Source organism: Sorex fumeus, unplaced genomic scaffold (genome assembly GCF_029834395.1).
Source record: "Sorex fumeus unplaced genomic scaffold, SorFum_2.1 ptg000018l, whole genome shotgun sequence".
NCBI lineage: Eukaryota > Metazoa > Chordata > Mammalia > Eulipotyphla > Soricidae > Sorex > Sorex fumeus.
Window position 1 is genome coordinate 36,725,001 of NW_026606075.1, and position 20,298 is coordinate 36,745,298.

Sequence of the window (20,298 nt, forward strand, 5' to 3'; positions counted from 1 at the left end):
CTAGTTTTTTAATGCATTCCTTCTATGACAGAGTGATGGATTTTGTAATAGAAGAATTGAAGTGGGGGGAAAAAATCTTATGCCCCATTGTCAAGATCCAACTGTCCAAACTTCCGGGGAGCTGTCAGGAATAATTTCAGATGGCATTTCAAAAATAAAATTGGCTGATAGTAGAATGGGTAGGGTGCAGCCTTGTACTCGGCCAACCCTGGGTTGATCCCAAGCATCCCGTATGGTCCTCCGGCCCTGCCAGCAGTGATCCCTGAGCACAGAACACTGAGCGAGACCCGAACACCACCAGGTGTGGGGCCCCCATCCACAAAAAAGGTAGGTAGTTATGTTAACCCTAAGAAGCTAACTGTGTTAGAGCCTCTCCATCCTGCGTGTGTGTGTGCGTGTGTGAGTGTGTGAGTGTGTGCGCGTGCGTATACACGCGTGTGCAGGTAAGACTACTCTGCCATTTTCATTTCTGGTATTTAGGCCACATTACGTGCTTGGCTTGCTTGTGCCTGCTTGATCTCATTCTTGTTTCCATTCTTCCCCGCTTTTTGTTTCTGTAGTCATTAACTTACCTAATAACATCAGAGGAAATTGAGCTGATGTCGAAGGATCGCAGGGCCCTGAGGTCAGAGAATCAATTGCTGGCGAAGGAGAAGCTCTCTCTGAAGTCAGAGAGAGGGTCGTTGCTATTGAAGCAAACAGAAGCCGAGGCCAAAAACTCTTCGCTGCAGGAAGAGCAGAGGAAGCTCTGGCTGTTGAGCCAAGCGATTCAATTAGAAAAAGAGAAGGTCATCGAGGCCAGGCGGGCCGCAGAGAAGCTCTGGCAGGAGGAGGGGCTCCGCCAAGAAGCCCTCGAGGCGGAGAAAGAGAAAGTGCTGGAATTGGGCAGGGCGGTGCAGGAGGAGCTCCAGAGGGTGCGCACAGAGAACGAAGCACTGCAGGTCACTGCAGGTCGCCAAGGTGGGGTTGCAGGCCCTGGTGGAGGAGCTGCAGATGAGCAAGAGCAGCCTGGTGGCCGAGTGTAAGAAAGGCCTGGAGGAGAGTGGCCAGCTGGAGGAGCATGTCAAGAAGCTGGTTCTGGAGAAATTCAACATTAATACTTTTGGATTTTCTTATCACAAAAAAATTAATTGAAGGACCTCAACCATCAGAAGTTTATCATCCAGTTTGAATCTATTTTTGTTCACTTGAATGTTTTCTAGTTCTGTCAAAAGTGATAAATAATGTACCATCCAGGCTACATGTATAATAAGAACTTCTATAATTATATGTATGATTTTGATGTATTTTCCTCTGTAGATTATCAGCTGTCTGACAAGTGAAAGATCTGTATCAATTGAAATTTTTAGTAATAACCATTATTGAATTTGTTTCACAAACTATGTAAAGCAGTATTAAAACTTGAGCAAACAAGTGTCCTATATCTACTTTAATAAAATTATTTCTTTTTTGCCAGTGATAACTGATTATTCTCAGGTTTATTTAGAAAAGATTTTTGGCTAGCAATGAAGAACTATAGAGTCAAATGAGTCAAACAGTTTCTACAATGGAATTCTGATACACCAATTTTTTTTTTGTTTCTTTATGTTTGTGCCACCCCTGGTGATGTCTTAGGGCTTATTTATGGCTCTACACTAAGGAATCACTCCTGGAAGTGCTTGGGCAAACTATATGGAATGTCAGGGATTGAAGCCAGATTGGCCACCTGCAAAGCAAATGCCCTACCAGCTGAACTATTGCTCTGTGCCTGTATACCATTTTCTTAAAAGTGTTTATCTTGGGCTAAAGAAATAGTGCAGTGAGTAGGGTACTTGCATGTGGCTGATCTGGGTTTAATCACAGGAATCCCATCCAGTCATCTGTGCCCTGGCAGGAGCAATCTCTAAGTGCAGAGGCAGGAGTAAACCCTAAGAAGCACTGGGTTGGGAGTATGGTGCCGCCAGCAGGTCAGTCTGTACCTGTGAGTCGAGTGCATCAGCAGCCTGATGGCGCCTTCAGACGTCCAGGTACCCCCAAATTGCTGCCGTGCGTTTGGCCAGACCGCAAAATGTTGGGGCAGAGTTGACCAAGAAAGTAAACAGACAAAAGTTAGGTATGTGGGAGATACACCCACACCACCTCCAGTTCAGCTATATAATTAGAGGCATGGCCTCTCTGGTCCCTGATTGAACTGCCTAATGGCCATGATCCCAGAGACTCAGAAACAAATCTCGAAACCCAATGGTTTTCGGCAGAGATGTGTCCAGTCCCTGCAGTAGGTTAGAGGCGCTGGGCCACCCCAGGTGGGAATAGATTTCGTGCCTTGGCCTGTTCTCCCTGGCAGCCCGCTGACTGCCATCCTCCAGAGGCCACAATCAGGTTTGGGCCAACAGTGACGAGACATGTAGGGCCTCATGGGATGGGGGTGGAGCTGGCCCTTTCCTCCCCAACAAGACCCCCAAGTCGTCACCCACAAACAGCCGCTCTGGCTTCTGATTGAGCTGTTTAACGGCCATGATCTCAGAGACTCAGAAACAAATCTCGAAACTCAGCAACTTTTGGCAGAAATGCATCCAGCTCACACAATAGGTTACTGTTGCCGGGCCACCCCAGGGGGGAAAGGGTGCTGTCCCTCCGCCTGCTCCCCCTTGGGGGCTCAGTGGCCACCATCCGCCAGAGGTCATTGGACAGTCAGATTTGGGCCCACAGTCAATGAGACATGTGGGGCCTCATGGGATGGGGGTGGAGCCAGCCTTTGCCTCCCCATCTCAATGTGACCCCAAGTCGCCGCCCATGAACGGCCTCTCTGGCTCCTGATTAAGGTGCTTAATGACTATAATCCCAGAGACTCAGACACAAATCTCGGAATCCAGTGGCTTTTGGCAGAAATGCATCTGAACCCTGCAGTAGGTTACTGTTGCTGGGCCATTCCAGGGAGGAAAGGGTGCTGTCCCTCCACCTGCTCCCCCTTGGTGGCTCGGTGGCCACCATCCTCCAGAAGCCATTGGACAGTAAGGTTTGGGCCCTCAGTGATGAGACATGTGGGGACTCACGGGATGGGGGTGGGACCAGCCCTTCCCTCCCCACCCCAGCAAGACCCCTAGTCACCGCCCACTAACGGCCTTTCTGGCTCCCGATCAATCTGCTTACCGGTCATGATCCCACAGACTTAGGAACAAATCTTGGAACCCAGCAGGTTTGGGCAAGAAATCCCTCCAGATTTAATTGTTAAAATTTTGGAATTTCAAAATTGCGCAGCCACTACTACAACCACGCGACATCATATGTTATTTACAACCAGGAATAGAAAACAAATTGTCTACTGTTGCCTTTTCAGCAGCTCTGAGTGTTGGGGTAAAATCCCAAATAATAGTGGTGTGTCCAGTGTCAAAATATTGAATGTAATCAAAGTAGAGAGAGCGTAATGTGAAAATCATCTCTCCACAGGTAGGGGGAGGGTGTGGGATGGGGGTATACTGGGGGTTTTGGTGGTGGAGAATGTCACTGGTGAAGGTACGGGTCTTTCATTTTATAACCAAGATTTAAACCCGAAAGCTTTGTAACTGCTCTTATGGTGATTCAATAAATAAAATTATAAAAGATGAAAAAAAATAGAACAACTGGGTGAGGTTTAAAGGCAAAAAACCCAAAACAAATAAAACCTCTATTGCATTATTGGAAAGATTCATGACCAATGTAGCCTAAAATGAATACCTTCAGTGATTCTCCATAGCTATTTGACAAGACGAAAATAAAGGGACACCATGCAGTACAGACACCATCAATCCATAAAGTCTGGGAAAGAAACTGGAAGTTGCTATATTATTAACCCAAAATTAACAGAACCAAAGATGCTTATAAGCACCAACTCCTTTACGTTTGAAGCACATGTGTCCTCAGGTTGATTTTTCTGGAAAAAGAACTTGAGCAAGAACATTACTTTTAACCTACATAATTGAATACCTAAAAGATAGCTCCATGACAATTGGGCCCTAGAAAAGCAAGTCCCAGCCCATATCCTGCCCTGCAGCTGCATCCTGTGGATAGCACCAAGGACCCCCATCTTCTTCTTGTTGCCCCTGGAATTCACCAAATAAGGTCATGGGGCCAGAGAAGGCCTGATTGACTGCCTGCGTGCAGCATCTAATGTGATCATTCGAAGGTATTGGGTGATTTGTGCGCTGGCTTTTCTGAGATGGCGGGAAGTTGCCCTATAAAAAGTTCCCTCTGAAGAGGCTCGGGGCTCTCAGCCACTGACAGTTTGCGGTCATGCTGTGAGCCCGAGCATGCTCGAATAAACCTCTTGCTTTTGCATGGACTTGGTCTCTCAGAGTTTTCCTTGACAGGTGAGGCTGTCCTGAGCTCCGACCCTAACAAAGCAGTCAGTTTGCAAAAGAAAAATTTCTATGTCTGCTTCTTTTCCTTCCTGTTTTAAGTTCATAGAAATTTTGTTTTCCCACCAGAAATAGGCAAAGGCCCTGCAGGCGGCCTCCGAGAAGCTCGCCAAGGAGAGCAAGTGGCTGAGGACCAAACTGGACCATGCCAACAAGGAGAACGCGGACGTGATCGCCCCGTGGAAGTCCAAACTGGAGACGGCCATCGCCCCGCACCAACAGGCCATGGGCGAGCCGAAGGCGGCCGTGAGCCGGGGCGTGGGCGCCGAGGCGGCTGAGCTGGCCGAGCTCAAGATGCAGATGGAGAGGCTACAGTTCGAGTCCCAGCAGGAGGTAGAGAGCCTGAAGGCCCAGCTGGCGGCTGAGCGTGCGGCACATGCCTCTGAGCTGCAGACGCTCAGGTCGCGGCTGGTCAGGACGGCCCAGGAGCAGAACAGCCTGGAGGCCGCGTGGGCCAAGCTCGACCAGACTGAGGACCAGCACCTAGTGGAGATGGAGGACGCCCTGAACAAGCTGCAGGAGGGGGAGATGAAGGTAAAGCACCTGGAGGGGTTGCGGGCCATGTGTAGTCAGCAAGCCCAGGCCCTGGCCGACGCCACGGCGCAGCTAGAGGTCAACCAGCAGAAGCTCTTGCAGCTCGATGGGCTCTGGAAAGCCAATTCCGAGGTAAATTGGGAATGGAGAAGCTCAGGCAGCAGCTCCAGGTGGTTGAGCGGCAGATTCAGGAGTTAGAGAATGCAAAGCGGGCCGAGAGCGGCAGGTTTGTACCCGGGCACCCTCGCCCACTTCCACGCTCGCTCCCTGCATGCTGTGTGTTAGTGTGCTCGCCGCCGTGTTCCGGCTTGGTGCTGACAGGTCTCCCGGTCACGTCCCGTGCGGTTCCCTCTGATGGGACTCAGAATGTGTCGGCACGATTCTGGGGCGGTCATTGGTCCCCAGCACCCGCATGCCGTGCTAGCCTTGGCCTCGGCTAATCGGGCCCGTCTGGGGTCTTTCTGAAACTGAGAACTCTTCACAAGGCCAGTGAGAAAACAAGATAGGAGCCCCCAAAGCAAACCTCTGCCCCCCCCTTGGGCCCCCTGCATACTCGCCGACTCCGCCCAGACCCTTGGGCTCGAGGCTGGCCGCAGGGGTCTTTCCCTGACCTTGCTGACCACCTGCTCGTGTGACTGGCTTTGCTGTCCTCTCCCCGAGGTGCCTCAGTTTCCAGCTGGTGCTCAATGCCTCTGAACCTCTGAGCTCCCTCAGGGCTGGTGACGTGGCCCATCTTGGTATTTCTCATTGCTGACCCCTCCCTGCCTGCAGCACAAGCCCCCACCCAGCCCTGCAGAGATTTCAGCCCTTTCAGCCTCTAAGGGGTGCTTGGGCCAAGTCCGCCTTCCAGCATGGCCTCCTGCTGGCCACGGGCATGGACTCTCATGGTAGTGATGTCGGTGGTCCCCAAGGGTGACTTAGTGAAGTGGGGAGGAGAAAGACGGTCACTTTCTCCCCACCCGCCTGTGCCACCCGGGACCCAGCGTTACTGGGTACTTGTCTCGCCTCACAGAAAGGAATTTCAGGAGTAGACAAGCAGTGAAACAAATAGATTTTATTTGGAGGATTTTTGGAGAGGGAGAGAAAGGGATAAGCAGATAAGCGGGGGAATGAGAGTAAGAGAGAGAGTAACAAGTCCAGAGAGAACGTGGGCTTCTCCGAGGGTGGAGAGAGCCCCTCCACACATCCCAGCATTCGACACAAAAGCATGAAAGTACACATCTCAAGAGGGGAGATGCGGGCGACACATGTGCTCAGCCACGTGGACGTACCACACATGGGCTAAGGCAGCATGTGCGCACCCTGCCTTTCTTCCAGGTGGCCTTTATAGGGTTTCTCCAGCCTGTCACCACGTGAAACTTCTTCCCGGGTAAAAGTCAGGTTGCTAAGGAGATTACCAGGGAGGTCCAAAAAGAGGAATTTCATGGGGAGGCCTATATCCTGAGGGACTGTGTATGGTCTTATCAGGCCTTTGCTTTCTGTATCCACAAGGTGGGTCATTCCTAGAATTCTTCTTCCATGAAACTGTGTTTCATTGCAAAGGGCATTTCCCTATCTACTTTTCTACATCAGTAGCCCTGACCCTGGGGAAGGACAAGAGAGTGAGTTCTGGGCCAAGCCAAGCGAGCTGCATTTCTCACCAAGGAGCCCTGAGAAGAGCCCTTTTCCTCCTATAGGATTGTGGTGGCAGGGACGCGCCCTCCCAGCCCCCCCCCCCCCCCCCGGCTTGGAGAAAGTTCTCTGTTGGCCAAGTTGGAAGGGCTGTGGGATTTGTAGACAGGACTGACAGACATAACAGAAGGACCCAGAGACCCCCGGGAGTTCCTCTCAGGACTCAGGACTCCTTAGCTGGCATTCCAGAAACAAAGGGAATCAATTCCTAGGACACAGCAGGGGATAGTTGACCCACTTTCACATCAAGATGTAACAAACATCAAGTTCTGGTGACTGCTGTCTAGTGGATTAGAGGTTCTTCAATTTAATTTTCATATTGAAACCCCTCAAACTTTTAAAGTCACAGACAAAAAACTACAAGAGCTGCGCGGGATGGGCACGGAGGCCCAGCTCTGGGCAACAAAGCTGAACGGCTCCAATTTCAAACAGGTACAGCCCGCCTCCAAGGGCCTGGGACCCTTTCTGGGCATGCGCACGTAGATCCAGCCCCTAGACAGCCGGTTTTCAACCCCTGAGCTGCGCGGGACGGGCACGGAGGCCCAGCTCTGGGTAACAAAGCTGAACGGCTCCAATTCCAAACAGGAGACATTCCCAACTCCTTGCCAGTGCCAGGGACTCTTTCCGGAGGCCGCGAAATGTTTTCCCACTAAATATGCCTTAGGAACCATAAGCTACCTTCTTAGATGGAAACTTTTCTATTTTAGCTCAGCCACTAGAAACACAGTAGCCAATAACTCATAAGCCTATCTTAACTCACACTGCATATCAAGCAGAATAGTAACAGTGAACGTGAAGGACTAAACCACACCTCTCACAATGGTAAAGCAACGCAAAAGCCCACCAAATTTTTCATATTGAAGAGTCTAGCCCAGATGACACCAACAGTACTGTAGTGTTAGACAATCTCTCTGACAAGGAATTCAGGAGGGAGCTACTTAGGATGCTTAGGGAATTAAAAGAAACAATGGAAAGCAATGCCAATAGAAGACAAGAGGATCTGAAGGCAGAAATGAGGAAAATGCAATCAGAAATATCAGACCTGAAAAATCTCGTAGGCAAATTGAAAAGCTCAGTGGAAGGCCTCAGCAGCAGAGTAACAGCTGCTGAGAACAGAATCAGTGAACTCGAAGATGAAGTTCAGAGACTCTTCAGAAAAGAGCAGAAAATGGAAAAGAGACTCACAATTCGGGAACAGATGGCAAGAGAAGATCGTGATGAAACCAAGAGGTGTAACATAAGAATTATTGGAGTCCCAGAGGTACAGGAAGAAAACCTCGATGAAGAAGAAACTGTCAAAGAAATCATTGCTACAACATTTCCAGAGCTGAAGAAAACTTGTGACCACATTCAGGAGGCCCGAAGGGTACCAGCTAGAAGAAATCCGAATAAAAATACCCCAAGACACATTCTGATCAAAATGACCAAAACCTTAGACAGAGACAAAATTCTGAAAGCAGCAAGATCGAAGAAAGAAATCTCTTACAAAGGAGCATCCTTAAAATTCACAGCTGATTTTTCTGATGAAACCCTCATGGCCCGAAAACAGTGGTGGGACATAGTGAAAAAACTCAATGAAATAAATGCCTCTCCAAAAAATACTTTACCCAGCGAGACTCTCATTCATAATAGAAGGAACAACACACAGTTTCACAGACAAACAACAGCTCAGGAACTTCATAGACTCAAAACCATGGTTACAAGAACAACTAAATGGGCTACTTTAAGGCAAGAAAGGCCCCTCAAATACACCAAATTTTAACAGAACAATGGGACAAAATCACATAACAATACTCTCTCAATGTCAATGGGCTAAATGCACCAATTAAAAGACATAGAGTGGCAGGATGGATTAGAAAATTGAACCCAACATTCTGCTGCCTGCAAGAAACACATCTCAATAGTCAAAGCAAACACAGACTCAGAGTCAAAGGCTGGAAAACAATCCTACAGGCAAACAGCTCCCATAAAAAAGCTGGGGTAGCCATCCTTATATCAGATCACATCGATTTCAGAGTGAGGAAGGTCATAAGAGACAGGGAAGGCCATTTCTTATTGATCAAAGGATCTGTACAACAGGAAGAACTTACAATAATAAATGTATATGCACCTAATGAGAGACCAGCAAAGTACTTAAAACAACTACTCATAGATTTGGAAAAAGACATCAATAGCAACACAATACTAGTGGGAGACTTCAACACTGCTTTGTCACCTCTTGATAGATCAACCAGACTCAAGCTTAGCAAGGACATACTTCATTTGAGGGAAACAATGGAAGAAAGGGACTTAGTAGATATATACAGGACACTTCATCCACAAAATGCTGAATACACATTCTTCTCAAGCGTCCATGGAACATTCTCCAAGATAGACCACATGCTGAGCCACAAAACATGCCTCCATAAAATTAAGAAGGTAGAGATTGTATCAACAATCTTCTCAGACCATAATGCGCTGAAATTAGAAGTAAATCACACACAAAAACAGAAAACTAAATCAAACACCTGGAAATTAAACAGTGCACTATTGAACAACGAGTGGATTAGACAGGAAATCAAAGAGGAAATCAAAAGATTCCTAGAAACGAATGAAAATGAGAACACGAGTTACCAAAACTTATGGGACACAGCAAAGGCTGTGTTAAGAGGAAAGTTTATAGCTCTACAAGCATTCCTCAGGAAGGAGCAGCGAACACACATAAGTAACCTAACCTCACAGCTTAAGAGCTTGGAGAAGGACCAAAAAAAGGAGCACAACCCGAACAGGAGAAAGGAAATAATAAAACTCAGAGCAGAGATTAATGAGATGGAAACCCAAAAAACAATCCAAAAGATCAATGAAACCAAAAGCTGGTTCTTTGAGAAAATTAACAAGATCGATAAGCCGCTAGCAAAACTCACAAAGAAAGGGAGAGAGAAAACCCTAATAAACCGAATCAGAAATGAAAAGGGGGTCATTACAACAGAAACCACAGAAATTCAGAGGATCCTCAGGGAGTACTTTGAGAAGCTTTATGCCACGGAACATCAAAACCTCGAGGAAATGGATAAATTCCTAGACTCCTACAGACTCCCAAGGCTGAACCAAGAAGACCTGGAATACCTGAACAGACCTATCACCATCAAGGAAATTGAACTGGTAATAAAAATTCTACCCAAGCACAAAAGTCCTGGCCCGGATGGATTCACTAGTGAATTCTTCCAAATCTTTAAGGAGGACTTACTCCCAATGCTCTTTAAGCTTTTCCATGAAATTGAAATATCAAAAACACTTCCAAACAGTTTCTACGAAGCAAATATCACACTGATACCAAAAGCACACAGAGATACCACAAAGAAAGAGAATTACAGGCCGATATCCCTGATGAACACAGATGCAAAGATCCTCAACAAACTACTAGCAAATAGAATCCAACTACTCATCAAAAAGATCATACACCGTGACCAAGTAGGATTCATCCCAGGGATGCAAGGATGGTTTAACATTCGAAAATCAATCAACATAATCCATCATATCAACAAAAGAAAAGATAAAAAGCATATGATTATATCAATAGATGCAGAGAAAGCATTTGACAAGATCCAGCACCCCTTTATGTTGAAAACCCTAGCCAAAATGGGTATAGAGGGGACCTTCCTCAACATAATTAAAGCCATCTACCACAAGCCTACAGCAAGCATCATCCTCAATGGGGAAAAACTGAGAGCCTTCCCTCGAAGATCAGGGACGAGACAGGGATGCCCACTCTCTTCACTTCTGTTCAATATAGTACTGGAAGTACTTGCAATAGCGATTAGGCAAGAAAAAGATATTAAGGGCATTCAGGTAGGAAAGGAAGAAATCAAGCTCTCACTATTCGCAGATGATATGATACTCTACTTAGAGAACCCAATAACCTCCACCAAAAAACTCCTAGAAACAATAGACTCGTATAGTAAAGTTGCAGGTTATAAAATCAATACCCAAAAGTCCATAAGTCCATGGCTTTCCTATACGCAAACAGTGAGAGATAAGAAAGCAACATGAAAAAAACAATCCCGTTCACAATTGTGCCCCAGAAAATCAAGTACCTAGGAATCAGCTTAACTAAGGAAGTAAAGTACCTGTACAAAGAAAACTACAAAACGCTACTTCAGGAAATAAAAGAGGACATGAGGAAATGGAAAGATATCCCCTGCTCATGGGTCGGGAGACTTAACATTGTCAAAATGTCAATACTACCGAAAGCATTGTATAAATTCAATGCAATCCCTATAAGGATACCCATGACATTCTTCAAAGAAATGGAGCAAACACTCTTGAAATTTATATGGAACAATAAGCCCCCACGAATAGCTAAAGCAATTCTTGGGAAAAAGAAAATGGGAGGAATCAACCTCCCTAACTTCAAACTGTACTACAAAGCAGTAATAATTAAAACAGCATGGTACTGGAACAAAGGCAGAACTGCAGACCAATGGAACAGGGTTGAATACACTGACATCTCCCCTCAATCATATGATCATATAATCTTTGATAAAGGTGCAAGTAATGTGAAGTGGAGTAAGGAAAGCCTCTTTAATAAATTATGTTGGCATCATTGGACGGCTACATGCAAAAAAATAGGCTCAGAACTCTGCCTAACACCATGTACAAAAGTAAGATCAAAATGGATTAAAGACCTCAACATCAGACCAGAAACCATAAGGTACATTGAAAATAAAGTTGGCAAAACCCTCCATGATATTGAAGCTAATGGTATCTTCAAAGATGCCACGCCACTGGCCAAGCAAGTGAAAACAGAGATAGATAAATGGGACTATCTTAAACTAAGAAGCTTCTGCACCTCCAAAGAAACAGTGACCAAAATACAAAGACAGTCTACAGAATGGGAAAGGATATTCGCCGAATACACATCTGACAAGGGGTTGATATCCAGGATATACAAAATACTGGTTAAACTCCACAAGAAGAAAACATCCAACCCCATCCAAAAATGGGGCAATGAAATGAACAGAAACTTTCTCAAAGAAGAAATCCGAATGGCAAAAAAGCACATGAGAAAATGCTCTACATCATTAATCATCAGGGAGATGCAGATCAAAACCACAATGAGATACCATCTCACACCTCAGAGACTGGCCCACATTCAAAAGAACAAAAGCAACCGATGCTGACGTGGATGTGGCGAGAAAGGGACACTCCTTCACTGTTGGTGGGAATGTCCACTGGTTCAGCCCTTCTGGACAACAGTATGGACGATTCTCAAAAAATTAGAAATTGAGCTCCCATTTGACCCAGCAATACCACTCCTGGGAATATATCCCAGAGAAGCAAAAATGTATAGTCGAAGTGACATCTGCACTTGTTTGTTCATTGCAGCACTCTTTACAATAGCCAGAAACTGGAAGAAACCTGAATGCCCAAGAACAGATGACTGGTTAAAGAAACTTTGGTACATCTACACAATGGAGTACTATGTAGCTGTTAGAAAAGATGAAGTCATGAAATTTACATACAAGTGGTACAATATGGAAAGTATCATGCTAAGCTAAATGAGTCAGAAAGAGAGGGATAGACATAGAAAGATTGCATTCATCTGGGGGATATAAAGTAACAAAGTATGAGATTAATACCCAAGAATAGCTGAGATCAGCACCAGGAGGATTACTCCATAACTTAGAGGCCAGCCGGGTATCCTAGAGGAAAGGGCAGTTCAGATAGAGAAGGGAGCACCAAATAAAGGGTGTTTGGAGGATCCTCCCAGGAGGGGAGATGCATGTTGAAAGTAGACTATGGACTGAACATGTTTGCCACTCAATGCCTCTTTTGCAGACCACAACACCCAAACAGAGAGAGAGAACACAGGGGATTGTCCTGCCACAGAGGCAGGGGGGGATGGGGGGATGGGGGTGGGAGGGATATTATCCATGGTGGTGAAAAACGAGCACTGGTGGAGGGATGGGTATCTGATTATTGTATAATTGAAACCCAAGCACAAAAGAAAATTGTAAATCTACAACTGTAAAAAAATAAATAAATAAAAAAGATGGAAACAAAAAAAAAAGAAACTACAAGAAAGTAAATCTTGGGGGCCAGAGTGATAGTACAGTGGGAAGGGCATTTGCCTTGCACACGTCCTACGTGAGTTCGATCTCCAGGATCCCATAGGGTCACTGTCATTGTCACTGTCCTCCCGTTGTTCATCGATTAGCTCGAGCGGACCAAAAAAAAAAAAAAAGATAACCTTTTCTTCCCTCCCTCGCCTCCCTTTCCCTTTCTTCCCTGTTTCCTCCTTCCCTCCTTCCTATCCTTAGCCTCCCTCCTCCCTTGCTTACTTCCTTCTTCCTCGCCAAGCCATGCTCTCGGCTCTGGGGTCCTCCCGCCCAGCAGTAGTGGGTCTTTTCAGCTTGTGGACCAATCTCAGGCTCGCCCAGCGAGTCCCCACAGGGTGAGCGGCGCCCAGCGGGGCCCGGAACCACTGTGGCTGGTTTGTGTGGCGTTTCGCGCTGTGCTCTGCCACTGAGGCCAACCCCTCCCTGCCCCCCCCCCCCCCCCCCCCCCCCCCCCCCCCGGCGTGGCTCAACGAGGTTTCTCCCTCCAGGCTGTGCAGACAGCGGAAGATGCCAGACAGTTCATGGAGCAAATGACCCAAGAGAAGACAGAGACTCTGGCCTCCCTGGAGGACGCCAGGAACACCAATGCAAAGTTGCAGAGTGAGGTGGTTGATGGTGATGACCAGGGCTGTGTAGGCCCGGCCTCAGCCTTGAGAGAAACCATATCCTGGGCCAGAGCGATAGCACAGCGGGGAGGGCGTTTGACTCACACACGGCAGACCCAGGTTCAATCCCCGGCATCCCATATGATCCCCTGAGCACCGCCAGGTGTAATTCCTTGAGTGCAGAGCTAGGAGGAATCCCTGTGCATTGCTGGGTGTGACCCAAAAAGAAAAGAAAGAAAAACCATATCCTTAGTCACTCAGCGAATACACTCAGGGCTTGGGAGGAGCATTCTTCATTCCGAGTCCTCTTTGTCTCTGTCAGGAGCCTCTAGTGTCCGTTCTTTTTTGGTCTTTTAAGCCACCACCAACAGTGCTCAGGGTCTGCTTCCTACAGACGGGACTTCCTGCACGGGTGCGCTGCAGGACGCCCCTGAGCCACGTGTCTCCGGCCCTTTGCTATTCAAACTTGCGTCTTCACGTCTGATTTGTGTCACCATCCATGCCACTGGAAAACAGAAGCATTTGACCAGGTTTCTTTTCTCTTGGTCTCGAAGTTGGATCCCTTAAAGAAAACAACTTGAAGAATGTGGAAGAGCTGAAGAAATCGAAAGAGCGTCTGACTGTAGAGAATCAAGAGATGGAAGAATTCAAGAAAGAAATGTAAGTTTATGTCCTATGAGAGAAATTGCTTAATTAAATCACTTCAGTTTGGACCGGAGCCATAGTCCAGCCAGTAGGGCGTTTGCCTTGCAAGTGGCTGACCCAGGTTCAATCCCTGGCATCCCATGTGGTCCCCCGAGCACCCCCAGGATGGATTCCTGATTGCAGAGCCAGGAGTAACCCCTGAGCATCTCTGGGTGTGACCCAAAAAAGAGAAAAAAACACTTTATTTTAGGCAGCTAAAGTGAAATCAATTGCTGGGTTTTTTTGTTTGTTTTTTTTGGGGGGGGGACTCACCCAGTAGTGCTCAGGCACCATTCCTGGACGGCTCGGGGACCATATGGGGTGCCAGGGATCTAACGCGCGTTTGCAGCCTGCAAGGCAAGCACCCTGCCTGCCCTACTGCCACTCCAGCTCCAATGCTGGTTTTTAAAAATATATATGGGAGGTTCGTAAAGTGGAATGGACACACCTGTGGGGGCGCTGGCAGCCTTCCCCGTGGGCGTTCAGGAGCAGAGCTCCGTGCGAACTAGAGACACGAATGTGGCTGAGGGGATGACTGGTGGCCTTGGGGACCCAAAGATCCTTCTGGAACTGCAAGTGGATCGGGAGTCACTGTGTGGCTCCCACGGGAGACTGAGCAGTCTCCCCAAAGCAGGCACCGCCTGCAACCAGGTTTGCTGGTGACCATTTGCTAAGTGAAAGCTGCTCATTTGTCAGAAGATGTAGATAGGGGGAGAGAAAGGGAGGGAGGGAGATTTTTCATCCATAATTAAAATTAAATCTCCCAGCTCCTAAATGACTAATTAGCTCAGGCCTGAAATACCTCCCCCCGCCCATCACTAAATAAATAGCTCTGAAACATGCCTAATTTAATCATTGAGAGCATTTTGATGTGGATTTGACCCCCTAAATCTTCATGGGGTCACCCTAGTATGCAAAGTATGGGGGATGGGAATTAATAAATCAAGAGAACTGAAAGGTGCCGAACGAACGCCACCACCCATTAGACACTGCAGGTTAAAAATAGTTGTGTTCAGGCATGACAGATGGATCCATCCCTCGGTGACTGGATCGGCCCACAGTCAGCGTGACAGCTCGCATGGGGTTCAGCCAACACAGACAGTCTCACCGTCACCGCAACCTTTTATGGAATAAACCAGAAATGCAACCCTCAGATGAAGTCTTTGTAACATCCTTGTAAGAACAGTAGTTTGGGAGGAGTGGGGCCAAGACACACGACAGTGAGTAAGGCACTTGCCTTGCGTGCAGCCACCCTGGGCCTGACCCCTAGCACAGCTGTGTGTATGCCACTCCCACCCCCAATATTTTGGGATGTGTATTTTGAAATAATCAATAATGGGAGGCTGTTTGAATTTATTTACACCGTTCACATTGGATCTGCGTGCATTGGCCTTGCAGGGTCTCTCTTTTTAAATCATTGTTTTATTTTATTTTTTTTTGGGGGGGGGCTACACTTGGCTGTGCTCAGGGCTTACTCCTGGCTCTGCGCTCAGGTTTCACTCCTGGTGGGGTTGGGGGGGTCCTCTCTGGTGCCGGGGATGGAACCCAGGTCTGCTGTGTGCAAGGCCAACACCCTCCCCGCTGTGCTCTGGCCCAGGCTCCTGGAGGTACTTTTCCCGACTCCACCCTGGCACCCACCTGCTGGGGAGTGAGCTGACCGCCTTTCCTTCAGGTGTTTCACCTGAGTCAGGTGCAGTCTGGCCAGTGGACAGACAGTGGCAAATAGGACAGTTTATTTTTGCCGAAAGAAAAAAAATTCTCCTGGGGTGCAGAATATCCCCATTTTCAGCATGGAGCGTTCCTGAGCTCCACAGACCCAGACAGGCCCAGCGCCAGCCCCGGCCACGGCCCCTCTCGAGCAGTAGGAATGCTCTCCAGGCGGGGTGCACGAGTGAAGGGTGTCACTCGCTTAAAAAGGCGTCACGCTGTGGGCCATGTGGGACTCAGCGGCCCAACCCCTCCTGCTGATATGATGGATGCTATCAGGCATGTGACCGCAGAGAAATCTACTCGGTTGCTTAAGGATTGTTTTACCTAGGCCGCAAAGCTAGGAGGCCAGGGCTACCATCTCCCTTTTTCTTTTTAAGTTAAGAATTACTCAAATTTGGGACTGGAGCGATAGTACAGTACAGGGGAAAGTGTGTGTCATGCATGCGGCCAACCCGGGTTCCATCCTTGCACCCCACATGGTCCCCCAAGCATCACGGCGAGTGACCCCTGAGTGCAGAGCCAGGAGGAGGAAGCCTGGTGCATCACCTGGAGTGGCACTCAAGAAAAAGAACAAACTAACCCACAGATTCACTCCTCTTTAAATTGCCCCACCCCCTCCCCAAGACCCTGAGCTGCAGAAACAACCTTCACCCCTTCACCCCATTGGCTTTGCCGTGGGGCCCCAGAACAAGAGTTTGACACAAATGGGCTTTATTTATTGGAAAAGAGCCTCTTGTATGCAGCAATGGGGGAAGTGCGAGACATTCCTGAGTTTGTTCCCGGCACCTTGGGGTCAGGGAACATGGACCGTGGGGGTGGAAGTACCGATAACCCCGCCCACCGCCCCACGTGGTTTGATGTCTGGCATTGCAATCTAAAAATTCATCTGCTCTTGAAACAGCCCCTGCGCTAAAACACTGCCAAGCAAAGGCTTTGGACAATTGTACTGGAAGAGCAGAGGAGAGGAGAGTCAGCACAAAGGATGCCTAAGACAGGAATAATGTCTAAACGTGGGGCAGAACCCATGGCACTGCGGGGAGGGCCCAGCCTTGCCTGAGTCTGACCTGGGCTCAATCCCCGGCATCCCATGTGGTCCCTAAGCACTGGCAGGAGTAAGCCCTGAGCACAACTAGGTAGGACCCATAAACAGAAGCAAAAAAAAAATTATAAGTCAAACATTATTTAGCAATACAGACTTTTGAACCCAGTGGCAGCAGTAGAATCTGCAGTCTTATTACTTCAGTAAGAAGACCGTACGACCAACCAAAAAAGTGACGACCAAAAATTCTGCAGTGACCAGATCTGGAAGGGGAAGAAAATAACCACTTTTCTCTACTCAAATTTTTCTTTCTTTTTTTTAATGACATGCTAGGGGCTGGAATGATAGTACAACGTACAACGGCTAGGGCGTTTGCATATTCAATCCCCAGCATCTCATATGGTCCCCCATGCACCACCAGGAATAATTCCTAAGTGCAGAGCCAGGCGTAACCCCTGAGCTTCGCCGGGTGTGACCCAAAAAGCCAAAAATAAAATAAAATTAAAAAACGAGTAACGTGCTAGTGTTATTTTAATTAAAAACTACATATTCCCTTGCATGTAAAAACATTGTTGTTGTTGTTTTTCACTTTTATCACTCTATGGGGCTGGAGTGATATCACAGCGGGAAGGCTCTTGCCTTGTTTTTGTCTGACTCAGGTGTGATTCCCGCACTCCGTATGGTCCCCCGAGCACCGCCAGGAGTGCTCTCTGAGCACAGAGCCAGGAGTAAGCCCCAAACACCGCCAAATGTGCCACCAAACAAAAAGAACTATCTTGTTACAGATTCGTTTTCTGCATTTACTGTTACGACTCAGGAGAACAAAAACTTCAACCAGAGTACCAGGAGAAAAAGACATAGTTCCACAGGATGGAAAACATCTTGAACTGAGGTGGAGCAGATAAACCCAGAATTTGAACTTGCTGCAGAAATGCAAACGAAAGTCAGAATGAAAAGGACAAATAGGGGAGCTGCAGGATAGCACAGCGGGCAGGGAACTTGCCTTGTTTGAGGCCAACCCAGGGTCCATCCCCGGCATCCCAGGTGGATCCTCCGCCAGCCAGGAGTGATCCTTGAGCACAACGCCAGGACTAAGCCTCTCACATCACCAGGTGCGGCCCCAAAACAAAAGAAAAGAAAGAGGCAGATGGGCCTAAGCATATCTGAGCTTTGCTCTGAAGTCTGGGGCCGCAGGGAGCACAGACTTTGCAGGAGGCAGAGTTCCTTCCCTCCACCCAGCCCCCAGCAAGGAGCCAGGAGTATCCCCAAGGCCAGCCCACTGCCAGGCTGCTGAAGATGGAGGACACAAGGAAGGGAAATGCGTTTCCCATGAATTCTACTGTGCTGTAATTCCCTGTGACACAGCGCACCCGCCACCCCACCCCACTGTGAGTTCTGGTTGCGGGGAGACCCCCTCCTCTGTACTGTTGAGTGGCGATTGTCGGGGTCTGCTGCGCATTCATGGTTGCCGTCTGTCTCGGCTCTTTCCATCCGCTCATCCTCCCAGCCCCCCAGAGCTGGTCCGAAATGGTCGGTTCATCCCTGGTGCTATTAGCAGGAGACAGCTCCCAAGTTGGGGGCACACAGACACCAGAGTCCCATCCTCCCCTGCGCTCCCCACAGCGCACATCCCCCCAGAATCATGACTGGTGCCCTGGCTTGAGGAGGCAACCATCCATCAGAAGGCGAAGCAGTTTTTTGTTTCATTTTGGTTTTGTTTTTTAAGACACTCGTCTTGGCATGCAACTTAGTGCTGGAGTGGTAGCACAGCGGGGTAGGGCGTTTGCCTTGCACGCGGCCGACCCGGGTTTGATTCCCAACATCCCATATGGTCTCCTGAGCAACACCAGGGATAATTCCTGAGTGCAGAGCCAGGAGTAACCCCTGTGCATCGCTGGGCGTGACCCCCGGTTAAAATAAATACACAAATAAATTTTAAAAAATAAATGGCCCATTTAACCACTTGTCCATTTCCCTCTGCTGTCTCATCACCTCTGTTCCCCTTGCCCCCCTATGTCCCAGGAATGTTTATGCAGCCATCCATGGAAAGTCACTCCTTCAGGGGCCGCGGAAGTCGTAGAACTGGTACTATCATGTCTTGAACACAGCTGAGCTGGGTTCAATCCCTGGCACCCCATGTGGTACCCTGAGCCCAGAGCCAGGGTAAACCCTGAGCATGGCCAGGTGTACACACATCCACCCCAAAGAAAAAAAAAACGTTCAGTGAATCAAAGGAACAAATGATGACTTTATTTTTTTTGTGGGAGTAAAAAATTTTAAAACTATTAAAAAATTTTAAAACAAATATTGAACTGATTTGAACCAGTGAGTATGACACGAACATCCACTGCTGTCCTGGACCCCAGACTTTAATGAGATTCCCCACTTCACACACACCTCTGTCTCTCTCCAAATATGCATCCCAGGAGCCACACTTCTGTCCCCTCTCATGTCCTTTCCAGACTGTGGCATTGCTCAGTCTTGACTGGCTGTCCGTCCCCGCCCTGTGCTCCCCCACACACATCCTTTTGTGGTGTAAATGCTCACACACACACACACAGCCACACACGCACCCGTTGGGTTGTATCTGTTGTGTCTTTGCTCCTTCCCTGTCTTGCCCCCCTCTCTCCCCAGGCCAGGTCCTCCATCTCCTCCTCTGCAAGCCAGCCTGGAGGAGAATCTGGCCGAGGGTGTGAGGCCACATGCTCCGTGTGCCCCGAGCTCTCATCCTCTACTAGAAACCCTGTTCATCTTTCTGTTCTGGCCTTTTGCGAATTGCCATTTTGTTTAAGAGCAACTCACTTTGGTCCTCTCCAGAGTCAGGATGAAAATCATTCTCTGTTGGATTAGTCGTAACAATCTTTGCCCCGTTCTTGCTCAGAAAGGTTTCAAAAACACATTCTCCAAACTTGCTGAAAGTTGCTGAAATGAGTGAGAACCAATGGATACTCCCAGCATAAAGCCACTCTGCATGACATTCATATAATTGCTTTGCATGTGTGTGTGTTTTCATTGTTGTCATTGCTTGGTAATAATTTATTCAAGAAATAGCACTTCAACCTGGGATTAGGTGTTTAAAAGAATTCTTTTTTGGGGGCGTGGGGTGGGGATGCAACAAGTCCTTCTTTTCTTTTTTCTTTGTGTTCTCCATCTCCCAAAGTTATTAACTTGTTTCTTTAAATTCACATGGACACAATGATATGCAGGTTCTGGCATGTACACATAGGCAAACTTTTTCTCCCTCACAGTCAGTAAAATTTCACTAATATTTTGCACACGTAAAAGCCTGGGCCCCTCCCCCTGTAATAGTCCTAGGAGCCGTTGAGCGTCCATTCTAGGGCAGTTGTGCACTGGCCTCTCTCTGGGTTGATTTCTGGCATTTTGAAAACTTTGGTCTTTTAGAGAATCCGAGTTCATAAGAGACTCCGATGAAGAGAAAGCTTCCCTGCAGAAATTCATCAGTATTACCAGTGCCTTGCTCACGGAGAGGGACACAGAGCTGGAGAAGCTGAGAAATGGGGGTCAAGTCCCGGCCCCGCCCTCGTGGACCCGAGCCACGCCCATCCCCGCCCGGGCCACGCCTA

At 48.0% G+C, this 20,298-nt stretch overlaps 1 pseudogene; it reads left to right on the forward strand.

The window, feature by feature from the left end:
* LOC130021671 (CAP-Gly domain-containing linker protein 1-like) overlaps positions 1-20,298 on the forward strand; it is a 47,059-nt pseudogene that overhangs the window by 19,077 nt on the left and 7,684 nt on the right.